The following is an 18,750-nucleotide window of genomic DNA, read 5'->3' as shown; positions in this document are numbered from 1 at the left end:
TCCATGGGAGCTCAGTACTCTGCAGAGTACACTCTATTCCATGGGATCTCAGTACTGTGCAGAGTATACTCTATTCCATGTGAGCTCAGTACTGTGCAGAGTACACTCTCTTCCATGGGATCACAGTACTGTGCAGAGTACAGTCTCTTCCATGGGATCTGAGTACTGTGCAGAGTACACTCTCTTCCCTGGGATCTCAGTACTGTGCAGAGTACACTCTCTTCGATGGGATCTCGGTACTGTGCAGAGTACACTCTCTTCCATGGTAGCTCAGTACTGTGCAGAGTACACTCTCTTCCATGGGATCTCGGTACTGTGCAGAGTACACTCTATTCCATGGGATCTCAGTACTGTGCAGAGTACACTCTCTTCAGTGGGAGCTCAGTACTGTTCAGAGTACACTATCTTCCATGGGAGCTCAGTACTGTGCAAAGTACACTCTCTTCCATGTGATCTCAGTACTGTGCAGAGTACACTATATTCCATGGGATCTCAGTACTGTGCAGAGTACACTCTCTTCAGTGGGAGCTCAGTACTGTTCAGAGTACACTATCTTCCATGGGAGCTCAGTACTGTGCAAAGTACACTCTCTTCCATGGGATCTCAGTACTGTGCAGAGTACACTATATTCCATGGGATCTCAGTACTGTGCAGAGTACACTCTATTCCATGGGATCTCAGTACTGTGCAGAGTACACTCTCTTCCATGGGATCTCAGTACTGTGCAGTGTACACTCTCTTCAGTGGTAGCTCAGTACTGTGCAGAGTATACTCTATTCCCTGGGATCTCAGTACTGTGCAGAGTACACTCTATTCCACGGGAGCTCAGTGCTGTGCAGAGTACACTCTCTTCCATGGGATCTCAGTACTGTGCAGAGTACACTCTATTCCATGGGATCTCAGTACTGTGCAGAGTACACTCTATTCCATGGGAGCTCAGTACTGTGCAGAGTACACTCTCTTCCATGGGATCTCTGTACTGTGCATAGTACACTCTATTCCATGGGATCTCAGTACTGTGCAGAGTACACTCTCTTCCCTGGGATCTCAGTACTGTGCAGAGTACACTCTCTTCCATGGGATCTCAGTACTGTGCAGAGTACAATCTCTTCCATGGTAGCTCAGTAATGTGCAGAGTGCACTCTCTTCCACGGGATCTCCGTACTGTGCAGAGTACACTCTATTCCATGGGATCTCAGTACTGTGCAGAGTACACTCTCTTCAGTGGTAGCTCAGTACTGTGCAGAGTACACTCTCTTCCATGGGATCTCAGTACTGTGAAGAGTACACTCTATTCCATGGGAGCTCAGTACTGTGCAGAGTACACTCTATTCCATGGGATCTCAGTACTGTGCAGAGTATACTCTATTCCATGTGAGCTCAGTACTGTGCAGAGTACACTCTCTTCCATGGGATCACAGTACTGTGCAGAGTACACTCTCTTCCATGGGATCTGAGTACTGTGCAGAGTACACTCTCTTCCCTGGGATCTCAGTACTGTGCAGAGTACACTCTCTTCGATGGGATCTCAGTACTGTGCAGAGTACACTCTCTTCCATGGTAGCTCAGTACTGTGCAGAGTACACTCTCTTCCATGGGATCTCGGTACTGTGCAGAGTACACTCTATTCCATGGGATCTCAGTACTGTGCAGAGTACACTCTCTTCAGTGGGAGCTCAGTACTGTTCAGAGTACACTATCTTCCATGGGAGCTCAGTACTGTGCAAAGTACACTCTCTTCCATGGGATCTCAGTACTGTGCAGAGTACACTATATTCCATGGGATCTCAGTACTGTGCAGAGTACACTCTATTCCATGGGATCTCAGTACTGTGCAGAGTACACTCTCTTCCATGGGATCTCAGTACTGTGCAGTGTACACTCTCTTCAGTGGTAGCTCAGTACTGTGCAGAGTATACTCTATTCCCTGGGATCTCAGTACTGTGCAGAGTACACTCTATTCCACGGGAGCTCAGTGCTGTGCAGAGTACACTCTCTTCCATGGGATCTCAGTACTGTGCAGAGTACACTCTATTCCATGGGATCTCAGTACTGTGCAGAGTACACTCTATTCCATGGGAGCTCAGTACTGTGCAGAGTACACTCTCTTCCATGGGATCTCTGTACTGTGCATAGTACACTCTATTCCATGGGATCTCAGTACTGTGCAGAGTACACTCTCTTCAGTGGGATCTCAGTACTGTGCAGAGTACACTCTCTTCCATGGGATCTCAGTACTGTGCAGAGTACAATCTCTTCCATGGTAGCTCAGTAATGTGCAGAGTGCACTCTCTTCCACGGGATCTCCGTACTGTGCAGAGTACACTCTATTCCATGGGATCTCAGTACTGTGCAGAGTACACTCTCTTCAGTGGTAGCTCAGTACTGTGCAGAGTACACTCTCTTCCATGGGATCTCAGTACTGTGAAGAGTACACTCTATTCCATGGGATCTCAGTACTGTGCAGAGTACACTCTCTTCCATGGGATCTCAGTACTGTGCAGAGTACACTCTATTCCATGGGATCTCAGTACTGTGCAGAGTACACTCTTTTCCATGGGAGCTCAGTACTCTGCAGAGTACACCCTATTCCATGTGAGCTCAGTAGTGTGCAGAGTACACTCTCTTCCATGGAATCTCAGTACTGTGCAGAGTACACTCTATTCCATGGGATCTCAGTACTGTGCAGAGTACACTCTATTCCATGGGAGCTCAGTACTCTGCAGAGTACACTCTATTCCATGGGAGCTCAGTACTGTGCAGAGTACACTCTCTTTCATGGAATCTCAGTACTGTGTAGAGTACACCCTATTCCATGGGATCTCAGTACTGTGCAGAATACACTCTCTTCAGTGGTAGCTCAGTACTGTGCAGAGTACACTCTATTCCATGGGATCTCAGTACTGTGCAGAGTACACTCTATTCCATGGGATCTCAGTACTGTGCAGAGTACACTCTCTTCAGTGGTAGCTCAGTACTGTGCAAAGTACACTCTCTTCCATGGGATCTCAGTACTGTGCAAAGTACACTCTATTCCATGGGAGCTCAGTACTGTGCAGAGTACACTCTCTTCCATGGGATCTCAGTACTGTGCAGAGTACACTCTATTCCATGGGAGCTCAGTACTCTGCAGAGTACACTCTATTCCATGGGAGCTCAGTACTCTGCAGAGTACACTCTATTCCATGGGAGCTCAGTACTCTGCAGAGTACACTCTATTCCATGGGAGCTCAGTACTGTGCAGAGTACACTCTCTTTCATGGAATCTCAGTACTGTGTAGAGTACACTCTATTCCATGGGATCTCAGTACTGTGCAGAATACACTCTCTTCAGTGGTAGCTCAGTACTGTGCAGAGTACACTCTATTCCATGGGATCTCAGTACTGTGCAGAGTACACTCTATTCCATGGGAGCTCTGTACTGTGCAGAGTACACTCTCTTCCATGGGATCTCAGTACTGTGCAGAGTACACTCTATTCCATGGGATCTGAGTACTGTGCAGAGTACACTCTCTTCCCTGGGATCTCAGTACTGTGCAGAGTACACTCTCTTCGATGGGATCTCAGTACTGTGCAGAGTACACTCTCTTCCATGGTAGCTCAGTACTGTGCAGAGTACACTCTCTTCCATGGGATCTCGGTACTGTGCAGAGTACACTCTATTCCATGGGATCTCAGTACTGTGCAGAGTACACTCTCTTCAGTGGGAGCTCAGTACTGTTCAGAGTACACTATCTTCCATGGGATCTCAGTACTGTGCAGAGTACACTATTCCATGGGAGCTCAGTACTGTGCAAAGTACACTCTCTTCCATGGGATCTCAGTACTGTGCAGAGTACACTATATTCCATGGGATCTCAGTACTGTGCAGAGTACACTCTCTTCCATGGGATCTCAGTACTGTGCAGTGTACACTCTCTTCAGTGGTAGCTCAGTACTGTGCAGAGTACACTCTATTCCATGGGATCTCAGTACTGTGCAGAGTACACTCTATGCCATGGGGTCTCAGTACTGTGCAGAGTACACTCTCTTCAGTGGTAGCTCAGTACTGTGCAAAGTACACTCTCTTCCATGGGATCTCAGTACTGTGCAGAGTACACTCTATTCCATGGGAGCTCAGTACTGTGCAGAGTACACTCTATTCCATGGGATCTCAGTACTGTGCAGAGAACACTCTATTCCATTGGAGATCAGTACTGTGCAGAGTACACTCTCTTCCATGGAATCTCAGTACTGTGTAGAGTACACTCTATTCCATGGGATCTCAGTACTGTGCAGAGTACACTCTCTTCAGTGGTAGCTCAGTACTGTTCAGAGTACACTCTATTCCATGGGATCACAGTACTGTGCAGAGTACACTTTATTCCATGGGAGCTCAGTACTGTGCAGAGTACACTCTATTCCATGGGATCTCAGTACTGTGCAGAGTACACTCTATTCCATGGGATCTCAGTACTGTGCAGAGTACACTCTCTTCCCTGGGATCTCAGTACTGTGCAGAGTACACTCTCTTCCATGGAATCTCAGTACTGTGCAGAGTACACTCTCTTCCACGGTAGCTCTGTACTGTGCAGAGTACACTCTCTTCCATGGGATCTCAGTACTGTGCAGAGTACACTCTATTCCATGGGATCTGAGTACTGTGCAGAGTACACTCTCTTCCCTGGGATCTCAGTACTGTGCAGAGTACACTCTCTTCGATGGGATCTCAGTACTGTGCAGAGTACACTCTCTTCCATGGTAGCTCAGTACTGTGCAGAGTACACTCTCTTCCATGGGATCTCGGTACTGTGCAGAGTACACTCTATTCCATGGGATCTCAGTACTGTGCAGAGTACACTCTCTTCAGTGGGAGCTCAGTACTGTTCAGAGTACACTATCTTCCATGGGATCTCAGTACTGTGCAGAGTACACTATTCCATGGGAGCTCAGTACTGTGCAAAGTACACTCTCTTCCATGGGATCTCAGTACTGTGCAGAGTACACTATATTCCATGGGATCTCAGTACTGTGCAGAGTACACTCTATTCCATGGGATCTCAGTACTGTGCAGAGTACACTCTCTTCCATGGGATCTCAGTACTGTGCAGTGTACACTCTCTTCAGTGGTAGCTCAGTACTGTGCAGAGTACACTCTATTCCATGGGATCTCAGTACTGTGCAGAGTACACTCTATGCCATGGGGTCTCAGTACTGTGCAGAGTACACTCTCTTCAGTGGTAGCTCAGTACTGTGCAAAGTACACTCTCTTCCATGGGATCTCAGTACTGTGCAGAGTACACTCTATTCCATGGGAGCTCAGTACTGTGCAGAGTACACTCTATTCCATGGGATCTCAGTACTGTGCAGAGAACACTCTATTCCATTGGAGCTCAGTACTGTGCAGAGTACACTCTCTTCCATGGAATCTCAGTACTGTGTAGAGTACACTCTATTCCATGGGATCTCAGTACTGTGCAGAGTACACTCTCTTCAGTGGTAGCTCAGTACTGTTCAGAGTACACTCTATTCCATGGGATCACAGTACTGTGCAGAGTACACTTTATTCCATGGGAGCTCAGTACTGTGCAGAGTACACTCTATTCCATGGGATCTCAGTACTGTGCAGAGTACACTCTATTCCATGGGATCTCAGTACTGTGCAGAGTACACTCTCTTCCCTGGGATCTCAGTACTGTGCAGAGTACACTCTCTTCCATGGAATCTCAGTACTGTGCAGAGTACACTCTCTTCCACGGTAGCTCAGTACTGTGCAGAGTACACTCTATTCCAAGGGAGCTCAGTACTGTGCAGAGTACACTCTCTTCCAAGGGAGCTCAGTACTGTGCAGAGTACACTCTCTTCCACGGAATCTCAGTACTGTGCAGAGTACACTCTCTTCCATGGGATCTCAGTACTGTGCAGAGTACACTCTATTCCATGGGAGCTCAGTACTGTGCAGAGTACACTCTATTCCATGGGATCTCAGTACTGTGCAGAGTATACTCTATTCCATGTGAGCTCAGTACTGTGCAGAGTACACTCTCTTCCATGGGATCACAGTACTGTGCAGAGTACACTCTCTTCCATGGTAGCTCAGTACTGTGCAGAGTACACTCTCTTCCATGGGATCTCGGTACTGTGCAGAGTACACTCTATTCCATGGGAGCTCAGTACTGTGCAGAGTACACTCTCTTCCATGGGATCTCAGTACTGTGCAGAGTACACTCTATTCCATGGGATCTCAGTATTGTGCAGGGTACACTCTATTCCATGGGATCTCAGTACTGTGCAGAGTACACTCTCTCCCCTGGGATCTCAGTACTGTGCAGAGTACACTCTCTTCCATGGGATCACAGTACTGTGCAGAGTACACTCTCTTCCATGGTAGCTCAGTACTGTGCAGAGTAAACTCTCTTCCATGGGATCTCGGTACTGTGCAGAGTACACTCTATTCCATGGGATCTCAGTACTGTGCAGAGTACACTCTCTTCAGTGGTATCTCAGTACTGTGCAGAGTACACTCTCTTCCATGGGATCTCAGTACTGTGCAGAGTACACTCTATTTCATGGGATCACAGTACTGTGCAGAGTACACTCTCTTCCATGGTAGCTCAGTACTGTGCAGAGTACACTCTCTTCCATGGGATCTCGGTACTGTGCAGAGTACACTCTATTCCATGGGAGCTCAGTACTGTGCAGAGTACACTCTCTTCCATGGGATCTCAGTACTGTGCAGAGTACACTCTATTCCATGGGATCTCAGTATTGTGCAGGGTACACTCTATTCCATGGGATCTCAGTACTGTGCAGAGTACACTCTCTCCCCTGGGATCTCAGTACTGTGCAGAGTACACTCTCTTCCATGGGATCACAGTACTGTGCAGAGTACACTCTCTTCCATGGTAGCTCAGTACTGTGCAGAGTAAACTCTCTTCCATGGGATCTCGGTACTGTGCAGAGTACACTCTATTCCATGGGATCTCAGTACTGTGCAGAGTACACTCTCTTCAGTGGTATCTCAGTACTGTGCAGAGTACACTCTCTTCCATGGGATCTCAGTACTGTGCAGAGTACACTCTATTTCATGAGAGCTCAGTACTGTGCAAAGTACACTCTCTTCCATGGGATCTCAGTACTGTGCAGAGTACACTATACTCCATGGGATCTCAGTACTGTGCACAGTACACTCTATTCCATGGGATCTCAGTACTGTGCAGAGTACACTCTATTCCATGGGAGCTCAGTACTGTGCAGAGTACACTCTCTTCCATGGGATCTCAGTACTGTGCAGAGTACACTCTATTCCATGGGATCTCAGTACTGTGCAGGGTACACTCTATTCCATGGGATCTCAGTACTGTGCAGAGTACACTCTCTCCCCTGGGATCTCAGTACTGTGCAGAGTACACTCTCTTCCATGGGATCACAGTACTGTGCAGAGTGCACTCTCTTCCATGGTAGCTCAGTACTGTGCAGAGTACACTCTCTTCCATGGGATCTCGGTACTGTGCAGAGTACACTCTATTCCATGGGATCTCAGTACTGTGCAGAGTACACTCTCTTCAGTGGTAGCTCAGTACTGTGCAGAGTACACTCTCTTCCATGGGATCTCAGTACTGTGCAGAGTACACTCTATTCCATGAGAGCTCAGTACTGTGCAAAGTACACTCTCTTCCATGGGATCTCAGTACTGTGCAGAGTACACTATACTCCATGGGATCTCAGTACTGTGCACAGTACACTCTATTCCATGGGATCTCAGTACTGTGCAGATTACACTCTATTCCATGGGATCTCAGTACTGTGCAGAGTACACTCGATTCCATGGGAGCTCAGTACTGTGCACAGTACACTCTATTCCATGGGATATCAGTACTGTGCAGAGTACACTCTATTCCATGGGATCTCAGTACTGTGCAGAGTACACTCTCTTCAGTGGTAGCTCAGTACTGTGCAGAGTACACTCTCTTCCATGGGATCTCAGTACTGTGCAGAGTACACTCTATTCCATGAGAGCTCAGTACTGTGCAAAGTACAATCTCTTCCATGGGATCTCAGTACTGTGCAGAGTACACTATACTCCATGGGATCTCAGTACTGTGCACAGTACACTCTATTCCATGGGATCTCAGTACTGTGCAGATTACACTCTATTCCATGGGATCTCAGTACTGTGCAGAGTACACTCGATTCCATGGGAGCTCAGTACTGTGCACAGTACACTCTATTCCATGGGATATCAGTACTGTGCAGAGTACACTCTATTCCATGGGATCTCAGTACTGTGCAGAGTACACTCTCTTCAGTGGTAGCTCAGTACTGTGCAGAGTACTTTCTATTCCATGGGATCTCAGTACTGTGCAGAGTACACTCTATTCCATGGGCGCTCAGTACTGTGCAGAGTACACTCTCTTCCATGGGATCTCAGTACTGTGCAGAGTACACTCTATTTAATGGGAGCTCAGTACTGTGCAGAGTACACTCTATTCCATGGGATCTCAGTACTGTGCAGAGTACACTCTATTCCATGGGAGCTCAGTACTGTGCACAGTACACTCTAGTCCATGGGATCTCAGTACTGTGCAGAGTACACTCTATTCCATGGGAGCTCAGTACTGTGCAGAGTAAACTCTCTTCAGTGGTAGCTCAGTACTGTGCAGAGTATACTCTATTCCATGGGATCTCAATGCTGTGCAGAGTACACTCTATTCCACAGGATCTCAGTACTGTGCAGAGTACACTCTCTTCCATGGGAGCTCAGTACTGTGCAAAGTACACTGTCTTCCATGGGATCTCAGCACTGTGCAGAGTACACTCTATTCCATGGGATCTCAGTACTGTGCAGAGTACACTCTATTCCATGGGCGCTCAGTACTGTGCAGAGTACACTCTCTTCCATGGGATCTCAGTACTGTGCAGAGTACACTCTATTCAATGGGAGCTCAGTACTGTGCAGAGTACACTCTCTTCCATGGGATCTCAGTACTGTGCAGAGTACACTCTATTCCATGGGAGCTCAGTACTGTGCACAGTACACTCTAGTCCATGGGATCTCAGTACTGTGCAGAGTACACTCTATTCCATGGGAGCTCAGTACTGTGCAGAGTAAACTCTCTTCAGTGGTAGCTCAGTACTGTGCAGAGTATACTCTATTCCATGGGATCTCAATGCTGTGCAGAGTACACTCTATTCCACAGGATCTCAGTACTGTGCAGAGTACACTCTCTTCCCTGGGATCTCAGTACTGTGCAGAGTACACTCTCTTCCATGGGATCTCAGTACTCTGCAGAGTACAATCTCTTCCATGGTAGCTCAGTAATGTGCAGAGTGCACTCTCTTCCACGGGATCTCCGTACTGTGCAGAGTACACTCTATTCCATGGGATCTCAGTACTGTGCAGAGTACACTCTCTTCAGTGGTAGCTCAGTACTGTGCAGAGTACACTCTCTTCCATGGGATCTCAGTACTGTGAAGAGTACACTCTATTCCATGGGAGCTCAGTACTGTGCAGAGTACACTCTCTTCCATGGGATCTCAGTACTGTGCAGAGTACACTCTATTCCATGGGATCTCAGTACTGTGCAGAGTACACTCTTTTCCATGGGAGCTCAGTACTCTGCAGAGTACACCCTATTCCATGTGAGCTCAGTACTGTGCAGAGTACACTCTCTTCCATGGAATCTCAGTACTGTGCAGAGTACACTCTATTCCATGGGATCTCAGTACTGTGCAGAGTACACTCTATTCCATGGGAGCTCAGTACTCTGCAGAGTACACTCTATTCCATGGGATCTCAGTACTGTGCAGAGTACACTCTATTCCATGGGAGCTCAGTACTGTGCACAGTACACTCTAGTCCATGGGATCTCAGTACTGTGCAGAGTACACTCTATTCCATGGGAGCTCAGTACTGTGCAGAGTACACTCTCTTCAGTGGTAGCTCAGTACTGTGCAAAGTACACTCTGCTAAGTACTGTGCAGAATAAACTCTATTCCATGGGATCTCAGTACTGTGCAGAGTACACTCTATTCCATGGGATCTCAGTACTGTGCAGAGTACACTCGATTCCATGGGAGCTCAGTACTGTGCACAGTACACTCTATTCCATGGGATATCAGTACTGTGCAGAGTACACTCTATTCCATGGGATCTCAGTACTGTGCAGAGTACACTCTCTTCAGTGGTAGCTCAGTACTGTGCAGAGTACACTCTATTCCCTGGGATCTCAGTACTGTGCAGAGTACACTCTATTCCATGGGCGCTCAGTACTGTGCAGAGTACACTCTCTTCCATGGGATCTCAGTACTGTGCAGAGTACACTCTATTCAATGAGAGCTCAGTACTGTGCAGAGTACACTCTCTTCCATGGGATCTCAGTACTGTGCAGAGTACACTCTATTCCATGGGAGCTCAGTACTGTGCAGAGTACACTCTCTTCAGTGGTAGCTCAGTACTGTGCAGAGTATACTCTATTCCATGGGATCTCAGTACTGTGCAGAGTACACTCTATTCCATGGGATCTCAGTACTGTGCAGAGTACACTCTATTCCATAGGATCTCAGTACTGTGCAGAGTACACTCTATTCCATGGGATCTCAGTACTGTGCAGAGTACACTCTCTTCCATGGGAGCTCAGTACTGTGCAAAGTACACTGTCTTCCATGGGATCTCAGTACTGTGCAGAGTACACTCTATTCCATGGGATCTCAGTACTGTGCAGAGTACACTCTATTCCATGGGCGCTCAGTACTGTGCAGAGTACGCTCTCTTCCATGGGATCTCAGTACTGTGCAGAGTACACTCTATTCAATGGGAGCTCAGTATTGTGCAGAGTACGCTCTCTTCTATGGGATCTCAGTACTGTGCAGAGTACACTCTATTCCATGGGATCTCAGTACTGTGCAGAGTACACTCTCTTCAGTGGTAGCTCAGTACTGTGCAAAGTACACTCTCTTCCATGGGATCTCAGTACTTTGCAAAGTACACTCTATTCCATGGGAGCTCAGTACTGTGCAGAGTACACTCTCTTCCATGGGATCTCAGTACTGTGCAGAGTACACTCTATTCCATGGGAGCTCAGTACTCTGCAGAGTACACTCTATTCCATGGGAGCTCAGTACTCTGCAGAATACACTCTATTCCATGGGAGCTCAGTACTCTGCAGAGTACACTCTATTCCATGGGAGCTCAGTACTGTGCAGAGTACACTCTCTTTCATGGAATCTCAGTACTGTGTAGAGTACACTCTATTCCATGGGATCTCAGTACTGTGCAGAATACACTCTCTTCAGTGGTAGCTCAGTACTGTGCAGAGTACACTCTATTCCATGGGATCTCAGTACTGTGCAGAGTACACTCTATTCCATGGGAGCTCTGTACTGTGCAGAGTACACTCTCTTCCATGGGATCTCAGTACTGTGCAGAGTACACTCTATTCCATGGGATCTGAGTACTGTGCAGAGTACACTCTCTTCCCTGGGATCTCAGTACTGTGCAGAGTACACTCTCTTCGATGGGATCTCAGTACTGTGCAGAGTACACTCTCTTCCATGGTAGCTCAGTACTGTGCAGAGTACACTCTCTTCCATGGGATCTCGGTACTGTGCAGAGTACACTCTATTCCATGGGATCTCAGTACTGTGCAGAGTACACTCTCTTCAGTGGGAGCTCAGTACTGTTCAGAGTACACTATCTTCCATGGGATCTCAGTACTGTGCAGAGTACACTATTCCATGGGAGCTCAGTACTGTGCAAAGTACACTCTCTTCCATGGGATCTCAGTACTGTGCAGAGTACACTATATTCCATGGGATCTCAGTACTGTGCAGAGTACACTCTCTTCCATGGGATCTCAGTACTGTGCAGTGTACACTCTCTTCAGTGGTAGCTCAGTACTGTGCAGAGTACACTCTATTCCATGGGATCTCAGTACTGTGCAGAGTACACTCTATGCCATGGGGTCTCAGTACTGTGCAGAGTACACTCTCTTCAGTGGTAGCTCAGTACTGTGCAAAGTACACTCTCTTCCATGGGATCTCAGTACTGTGCAGAGTACACTCTATTCCATGGGAGCTCAGTACTGTGCAGAGTACACTCTATTCCATGGGATCTCAGTACTGTGCAGAGAACACTCTATTCCATTGGAGCTCAGTACTGTGCAGATTACACTCTCTTCCATGGAATCTCAGTACTGTGTAGAGTACACTCTATTCCATGGGATCTCAGTACTGTGCAGAGTACACTCTCTTCAGTGGTAGCTCAGTACTGTTCAGAGTACACTCTATTCCATGGGATCACAGTACTGTGCAGAGTACACTTTATTCCATGGGAGCTCAGTACTGTGCAGAGTACACTCTATTCCATGGGATCTCAGTACTGTGCAGAGTACACTCTATTCCATGGGATCTCAGTACTGTGCAGAGTACACTCTCTTCCCTGGGATCTCAGTACTGTGCAGAGTACACTCTCTTCCATGGAATCTCAGTACTGTGCAGAGTACACTCTCTTCCACGGTAGCTCTGTACTGTGCAGAGTACACTCTCTTCCATGGGATCTCAGTACTGTGCAGAGTACACTCTATTCCATGGGATCTGAGTACTGTGCAGAGTACACTCTCTTCCCTGGGATCTCAGTACTGTGCAGAGTACACTCTCTTCGATGGGATCTCAGTACTGTGCAGAGTACACTCTCTTCCATGGTAGCTCAGTACTGTGCAGAGTACACTCTCTTCCATGGGATCTCGGTACTGTGCAGAGTACACTCTATTCCATGGGATCTCAGTACTGTGCAGAGTACACTCTCTTCAGTGGGAGCTCAGTACTGTTCAGAGTACACTATCTTCCATGGGATCTCAGTACTGTGCAGAGTACACTATTCCATGGGAGCTCAGTACTGTGCAAAGTACACTCTCTTCCATGGGATCTCAGTACTGTGCAGAGTACACTATATTCCATGGGATCTCAGTACTGTGCAGAGTACACTCTATTCCATGGGATCTCAGTACTGTGCAGAGTACACTCTCTTCCATGGGATCTCAGTACTGTGCAGTGTACACTCTCTTCAGTGGTAGCTCAGTACTGTGCAGAGTACACTCTATTCCATGGGATCTCAGTACTGTGCAGAGTACACTCTATGCCATGGGGTCTCAGTACTGTGCAGAGTACACTCTCTTCAGTGGTAGCTCAGTACTGTGCAAAGTACACTCTCTTCCATGGGATCTCAGTACTGTGCAGAGTACACTCTATTCCATGGGAGCTCAGTACTGTGCAGAGTACACTCTATTCCATGGGATCTCAGTACTGTGCAGAGAACACTCTATTCCATTGGAGCTCAGTACTGTGCAGAGTACACTCTCTTCCATGGAATCTCAGTACTGTGTAGAGTACACTCTATTCCATGGGATCTCAGTACTGTGCAGAGTACACTCTCTTCAGTGGTAGCTCAGTACTGTTCAGAGTACACTCTATTCCATGGGATCACAGTACTGTGCAGAGTACACTTTATTCCATGGGAGCTCAGTACTGTGCAGAGTACACTCTATTCCATGGGATCTCAGTACTGTGCAGAGTACACTCTATTCCATGGGATCTCAGTACTGTGCAGAGTACACTCTCTTCCCTGGGATCTCAGTACTGTGCAGAGTACACTCTCTTCCATGGAATCTCAGTACTGTGCAGAGTACACTCTCTTCCACGGTAGCTCAGTACTGTGCAGAGTACACTCTATTCCAAGGGAGCTCAGTACTGTGCAGAGTACACTCTCTTCCAAGGGAGCTCCGTACTGTGCAGAGTACACTCTCTTCCACGGAATCTCAGTACTGTGCAGAGTACACTCTCTTCCATGGGATCTCAGTACTGTGCAGAGTACACTCTATTCCATGGGAGCTCAGTACTGTGCAGAGTACACTCTATTCCATGGGATCTCAGTACTGTGCAGAGTATACTCTATTCCATGTGAGCTCAGTACTGTGCAGAGTACACTCTCTTCCATGGGATCACAGTACTGTGCAGAGTACACTCTCTTCCATGGTAGCTCAGTACTGTGCAGAGTACACTCTCTTCCATGGGATCTCGGTACTGTGCAGAGTACACTCTATTCCATGGGAGCTCAGTACTGTGCAGAGTACACTCTATTCCATGGGATCTCAGTACTGTGCAGGGTACACTCTATTCCATGGGATCTCAGTACTGTGCAGAGTACACTCTCTCCCCTGGGATCTCAGTACTGTGCAGAGTACACTCTCTTCCATGGGATCACAGTACTGTGCAGAGTACACTCTCTTCCAAGGGAGCTCAGTACTGTGCAGAGTACACTCTCTTCCATGGGATCTCAGTACTGTGCAGGGTACACTCTATTCCATGGGATCTCAGTACTGTGCAGAGTACACTCTCTCCCCTGGGATCTCAGTACTGTGCAGAGTACACTCTCTTCCATGGGATCACAGTACTGTGCAGAGTACACTCTCTTCCAAGGGAGCTCAGTACTGTGCAGAGTACACTCTCTTCCACGGAATCTCAGTACTGTGCAGAGTACACTCTCTTCCATGGGATCTCAGTACTGTGCAGAGTACACTCTATTCCATGGGAGCTCAGTACTCTGCAGAGTACACTCTATTCCATGGGATCTCAGTACTGTGCAGAGTATACTCTATTCCATGTGAGCTCAGTACTGTGCAGAGTACACTCTCTTCCATGGGATCACAGTACTGTGCAGAGTACACTCTCTTCCATGGGATCTGAGTACTGTGCAGAGTACACTCTCTTCCCTGGGATCTCAGTACTGTGCAGAGTACACTCTCTTCGATGGGATCTCGGTACTGTGCAGAGTACACTCTCTTCCATGGTAGCTCAGTACTGTGCAGAGTACACTCTCTTCCATGGGATCTCGGTACTGTGCAGAGTACACTCTATTCCATGGGATCTCAGTACTGTGCAGAGTACACTCTCTTCAGTGGGAGCTCAGTACTGTTCAGAGTACACTATCTTCCATGGGAGCTCAGTACTGTGCAAAGTACACTCTCTTCCATGTGATCTCAGTACTGTGCAGAGTACACTATATTCCATGGGATCTCAGTACTGTGCAGAGTACACTCTCTTCAGTGGGAGCTCAGTACTGTTCAGAGTACACTATCTTCCATGGGAGCTCAGTACTGTGCAAAGTACACTCTCTTCCATGGGATCTCAGTACTGTGCAGAGTACACTATATTCCATGGGATCTCAGTACTGTGCAGAGTACACTCTATTCCATGGGATCTCAGTACTGTGCAGAGTACACTCTCTTCCATGGGATCTCAGTACTGTGCAGTGTACACTCTCTTCAGTGGTAGCTCAGTACTGTGCAGAGTATACTCTATTCCCTGGGATCTCAGTACTGTGCAGAGTACACTCTATTCCACGGGAGCTCAGTGCTGTGCAGAGTACACTCTCTTCCATGGGATCTCAGTACTGTGCAGAGTACACTCTATTCCATGGGATCTCAGTACTGTGCAGAGTACACTCTATTCCATGGGAGCTCAGTACTGTGCAGAGTACACTCTCTTCCATGGGATCTCTGTACTGTGCATAGTACACTCTATTCCATGGGATCTCAGTACTGTGCAGAGTACACTCTCTTCCCTGGGATCTCAGTACTGTGCAGAGTACACTCTCTTCCATGGGATCTCAGTACTGTGCAGAGTACAATCTCTTCCATGGTAGCTCAGTAATGTGCAGAGTGCACTCTCTTCCACGGGATCTCCGTACTGTGCAGAGTACACTCTATTCCATGGGATCTCAGTACTGTGCAGAGTACACTCTCTTCAGTGGTAGCTCAGTACTGTGCAGAGTACACTCTCTTCCATGGGATCTCAGTACTGTGAAGAGTACACTCTATTCCATGGGAGCTCAGTACTGTGCAGAGTACACTCTATTCCATGGGATCTCAGTACTGTGCAGAGTATACTCTATTCCATGTGAGCTCAGTACTGTGCAGAGTACACTCTCTTCCATGGGATCACAGTACTGTGCAGAGTACACTCTCTTCCATGGGATCTGAGTACTGTGCAGAGTACACTCTCTTCCCTGGGATCTCAGTACTGTGCAGAGTACACTCTCTTCGATGGGATCTCAGTACTGTGCAGAGTACACTCTCTTCCATGGTAGCTCAGTACTGTGCAGAGTACACTCTCTTCCATGGGATCTCGGTACTGTGCAGAGTACACTCTATTCCATGGGATCTCAGTACTGTGCAGAGTACACTCTCTTCAGTGGGAGCTCAGTACTGTTCAGAGTACACTATCTTCCATGGGAGCTCAGTACTGTGCAAAGTACACTCTCTTCCATGGGATCTCAGTACTGTGCAGAGTACACTATATTCCATGGGATCTCAGTACTGTGCAGAGTACACTCTATTCCATGGGATCTCAGTACTGTGCAGAGTACACTCTCTTCCATGGGATCTCAGTACTGTGCAGTGTACACTCTCTTCAGTGGTAGCTCAGTACTGTGCAGAGTATACTCTATTCCCTGGGATCTCAGTACTGTGCAGAGTACACTCTATTCCACGGGAGCTCAGTGCTGTGCAGAGTACACTCTCTTCCATGGGATCTCAGTACTGTGCAGAGTACACTCTATTCCATGGGATCTCAGTACTGTGCAGAGTACACTCTATTCCATGGGAGCTCAGTACTGTGCAGAGTACACTCTCTTCCATGGGATCTCTGTACTGTGCATAGTACACTCTATTCCATGGGATCTCAGTACTGTGCAGAGTACACTCTCTTCCCTGGGATCTCAGTACTGTGCAGAGTACACTCTCTTCCATGGGATCTCAGTACTGTGCAGAGTACAATCTCTTCCATGGTAGCTCAGTAATGTGCAGAGTGCACTCTCTTCCACGGGATCTCCGTACTGTGCAGAGTACACTCTATTCCATGGGATCTCAGTACTGTGCAGAGTACACTCTCTTCAGTGGTAGCTCAGTACTGTGCAGAGTACACTCTCTTCCATGGGATCTCAGTACTGTGAAGAGTACACTCTATTCCATGGGATCTCAGTACTGTGCAGAGTACACTCTCTTCCATGGGATCTCAGTACTGTGCAGAGTACACTCTATTCCATGGGATCTCAGTACTGTGCAGAGTACACTCTTTTCCATGGGAGCTCAGTACTCTGCAGAGTACACCCTATTCCATGTGAGCTCAGTAGTGTGCAGAGTACACTCTCTTCCATGGAATCTCAGTACTGTGCAGAGTACACTCTATTCCATGGGATCTCAGTACTGTGCAGAGTACACTCTATTCCATGGGAGCTCAGTACTCTGCAGAGTACACTCTATTCCATGGGATCTCAGTACTGTGCAGAGTACACTCTATTCCATGGGAGCTCAGTACTGTGCACAGTACACTCTAGTCCATGGGATCTCAGTACTGTGCAGAGTACACTCTATTCCATGGGAGCTCAGTACTGTGCAGAGTACACTCTCTTCAGTGGTAGCTCAGTACTGTGCAAAGTACACTCTGCTAAGTACTGTGCAGAATAAACTCTATTCCATGGGATCTCAGTACTGTGCAGAGTACACTCTATTCCATGGGATCTCAGTACTGTGCAGAGTACACTCGATTCCATGGGAGCTCAGTACTGTGCACAGTACACTCTATTCCATGGGATATCAGTACTGTGCAGAGTACACTCTATTCCATGGGATCTCAGTACTGTGCAGAGTACACTCTCTTCAGTGGTAGCTCAGTACTGTGCAGAGTACACTCTATTCCCTGGGATCTCAGTACTGTGCAGAGTACACTCTATTCCATGGGCGCTCAGTACTGTGCAGAGTACACTCTCTTCCATGGGATCTCAGTACTGTGCAGAGTACACTCTATTCAATGGGAGCTCAGTACTGTGCAGAGTACACTCTCTTCCATGGGATCTCAGTACTGTGCAGAGTACACTCTATTCCATGGGAGCTCAGTACTGTGCAGAGTACACTCTCTTCAGTGGTAGCTCAGTACTGTGCAGAGTATACTCTATTCCATGGGATCTCAGTACTGTGCAGAGTACACTCTATTCCATGGGATCTCAGTACTGTGCAGAGTACACTCTATTCCATAGGATCTCAGTACTGTGCAGAGTACACTCTATTCCATGGGATCTCAGTACTGTGCAGAGTACACTCTCTTCCATGGGAGCTCAGTACTGTGCAAAGTACACTGTCTTCCATGGGATCTCAGTACTGTGCAGAGTACACTCTATTCCATGGGATCTCAGTACTGTGCAGAGTACACTCTATTCCATGGGCGCTCAGTACTGTGCAGAGTACACTCTCTTCCATGGGATCTCAGTACTGTGCAGAGTACACTCTATTCAATGGGAGCTCAGTACTGTGCAGAGTACGCTCTCTTCTATGGGATCTCAGTACTGTGCAGAGTACACTCTATTCCACGGGATCTCAATACTGTGCAGAGTACACTCTCTTCAGTGGTAGCTCAGTACTGTGCAAAGTACACTCTCTTCCATGGGATCTCAGTACTGTGCAAAGTACACTCTATTCCATGGGAGCTCAGTACTGTGCAGAGTACACTCTCTTCCATGGGATCTCAGTACTGTGCAGAGTACACTCTATTCCATGGGAGCTCAGTACTCTGCAGAGTACACTCTATTCCATGGGAGCTCAGTACTCTGCAGAGTACACTCTATTCCATGGGAGCTCAGTACTCTGCAGAGTACACTCTATTCCATGGGAGCTCAGTACTGTGCAGAGTACACTCTCTTTCATGGAATCTCAGTACTGT

The sequence above is a fragment of the Ambystoma mexicanum genome, chromosome 4q, assembly GCF_040938575.1.
Source record: "Ambystoma mexicanum isolate Mex_15411 chromosome 4q, UKY_AmexF1_1, whole genome shotgun sequence".
NCBI classification, from domain to species: domain Eukaryota; kingdom Metazoa; phylum Chordata; class Amphibia; order Caudata; family Ambystomatidae; genus Ambystoma; species Ambystoma mexicanum.
This window is presented reverse-complemented; position numbering follows the sequence as displayed.